Source organism: Alligator sinensis, unplaced genomic scaffold (genome assembly GCF_000455745.1).
Source record: "Alligator sinensis unplaced genomic scaffold, ASM45574v1 scaffold316_1, whole genome shotgun sequence".
In the NCBI taxonomy this organism is placed as follows: Eukaryota; Metazoa; Chordata; order Crocodylia; family Alligatoridae; genus Alligator; species Alligator sinensis.
This window is the reverse complement of record NW_005843516.1, coordinates 4,967-8,048: the sequence shown is the minus strand read 5'-3', so window position 1 is coordinate 8,048 and position 3,082 is coordinate 4,967.

The window sequence follows — 3,082 nt, the reverse complement described above, 5'->3', positions numbered from 1 at the left end:
TCCCCCTTTCCCTGCCCCAGAGTAGTTAAACAGACAGACTGTTGCAGCCGGTTGCATCTCACCCACGTCAAGACTTGCCACCCTGGATGGACATTTCTGTAGCAAAGAGGGCAAAATACATGAGCTTTGTAACTGAGCTGTGGCGTCCCAGTCCCTCTGTGCCCTGAGCAGCTGCTTCACACATCCCTGTCCAGAAACGGAAAGTGTTGTGCTAACGCACACAGGAGGATTAATTCAATGGGACGCTGGTGCATGGCCATGCTGGGCTGTCTTCTGAGGGCCCGTAGGCCTCCCCACGCTCAGCCAGAAGTTTGCGGATGAAGGTGCACAGTGCTGTGCAAGGCATTTGGAGGGCTGACATGGGTCTGTTGGCCTAGGAAGTGGAAGAGCTGATGCCCTGTGATCTCAATGGCCTCTCTGGGGCTTGTCATCACTAAGGACTTCCCACGTGAGCCCACACTCTGCCATTGCCAGCAGAGAATTTCAGCAGCAAGGGGCAAGGGCACATGCTCCCACCACGGCAGCAAGAAATGAGCATCAATTTTAATTAGGCCCCAAGAGTAGACTTGGAAATTAGTTAAGTCAGACACCACTGGGAGATCTCACTGGGGCACACACCCAGTGTCATTATATTGCAACAGCGTGTTCAAATGGCACTATCTCTCCAGAATATGCACTTGTGTGTTGGCATCTGTGGGTTTCAACTTTGGCACAGCTGGGAAAGGGCCAGGAAAGAGGGGCCCCAAAGTGGAGACCGAGGGCTGAGGCTGAGGGTGGAGAGGACTGTTCGTGGTGACTGAGGGGCAGCAGCAGAGCTGTGTGTGAAAGAAACTTGGGGGTCATCATTGACCACAAGATGAACATGAGCCTGCAGTGCGATGCTGCGGCTAGTAAAGCGACCAAAACGCTGGCTTGCATCCATAGATGCTTCTCAAGCAAATCCCGGGACGTCATTCTCCCCTTGTACTCGGCCTTGGTGAGGCCGCAGCTGGAGTACTGTGTCCAGATTTGGGCTCCACAATTCAAAAAGGATGTGGAGAAGCTCGAGAGAGTCCAGAGAAGAGCCACGTGCATGATCATAGGTCAGGGAAGCAGACCCTACGATGACAGGCTGAGAGCCCTGGGGCTCTTTAGCCTGGAGAAGCGCAGGCTCAGGGGTGATCTGGTGGCCACCTATAAGTTTATCAGGGGGGACCACCAGGATCTGGGGGAACGTTTGTTCACCAGAGCGCTCCAAGGGATGACAACTAGCTCGAACGGTCATAAACTACTACAAGACCGTTTCAGGCTGGACATAAGGAAGAAGTTCTTTACTGTCCGAGCCCCCAAGGTCTGGAATAGCCTGCCACCGACGGTGGTTCAAGCATCTACATTGAACACCTTCAAGAGCAAACTGGATGCTTATCTTGCTGGGATCCTATGACCCCAGCTGACTTCTTGCCCTTAGGGCAGGGGGTGGACTCAATGATCTTCCAAGGTCCCTTCCAGCCCTAATGTCTATGAAATCTATGAAATTCTGAGAAAGTTTTGCGTTGCAGGCTGCAGTATAACAAAACCCTCATGGTCCAATAAATAATAATGATTCAGACAAGCAACGGTTCCACATCTCCACGAGAAGAAGACTGTTGCATGTAACACTATTGCTGCTAGCTGGAAAATATTGCCCCTGCACCCCTCTCTTCTTGACCTTTCCTGGCTTGCTTTTGTCTTAAATTGCCATCTAAACCACTTCCTTCTGCTCAGCATGTTGCTCTTGACCCCCTTGACTAACGGTTTCAAGAAACAAACTGTCTCCAGCATTTATAAGTTCAATGAGGCTTGAGGAGAACTGCTTAGTTGAGCTTTGGCCTATCGTGCTCTCTATATGAATTGACTTTGGTTCATCAAAGAGATGTATTTTTTATCTGCATTTTTTCCCTTCAACATATTCTCACTTTTACTTAGTTATGACCTTTTTTCCTCCTCTAAACAGGGTTTTGCAATTTGCTGAATAGCATCAACAGTCAACGTCCCCCATTAGATATTTATCCAAAGGTTGCAAAATGAACTGACAGACTGATACCAATCTTCAAATATTGCAAAGGGTGCTGCAAAGAGGAAGGCTATAAGCTGCTCTGTATGTCGGCCTTGCACAGGACAAGACATAATGGACTTGAGCTGCAGCAGGGTGAATTAGGCTAGACATCAGGAAAACTTTTCATGTGTGATAATAGTTAAGCCCTGGAATAGAGAAGCAAGGGAGACTGTGGGATCAAGAACAAGCTAGATAAATATCTGTCAAGAATGATTTTGGGATGCTTGATCCTACACAAGGATGACTAGATGAGTTTTCAAAGTTGGTTCTACAATATTGGCTCCAATTCCCAAGAGATCCTGTACTATAATCATGTGCTTGTTGCTAAATTTGGATAGATTTTACAAAATGTGGGATAGAAAAATGGACATTAAAGCCCTGAGAGAATAAGCAGCTTTTGCAGCGTAGCTGTCATAGAGAGGGCAAGACCAGGCCTGCATAGCAGTACTCATGGTGATGGTGTCGGTGCTATCTGACCACTAGTGCCTGCCCTTCCTACCGTGATATTTGCTGTCTCAAGTCTGATAAAGGGAACATGACAGGGAGGAGATACAAGATGGGATCAGACTGTGTATCTAGTCAGTTTGACACCCCTGGGATTTGCTCCCCAGCCCAGCCGGCCCTAGCCTCCTGCCTCTTCTATCCTGTGTGAGCCCCTCGCGAAGCAGCCTGGTCTCTCCTTGCACTTCCTTCACATCAGATCTTGGGCCCAGATACCTTAGTGTGCAGGGACTCCTACACAGACATGGCGCACAGGCCAGCCCTTTTCAAATGGCCTTGCTGCTGTAAGAGGATTGGTTCCTTACACCTGGCATCACCTGTCCCCTGCCCCCTTCACCCATTGCGCTGCTGTTTCTGCCTAGGGAAGCACACAGGTAGTAACATGACAGCTGGACTGTTGGTCTGAGAGGTGAAGGGGCACTAGACAGGGAGGACGGGGAAGGGCAGCTGTATCCTGGGCAAAGGGGGCAGCAGGGTGGGAACGGGCAGCAATGCAGAATTACAGTT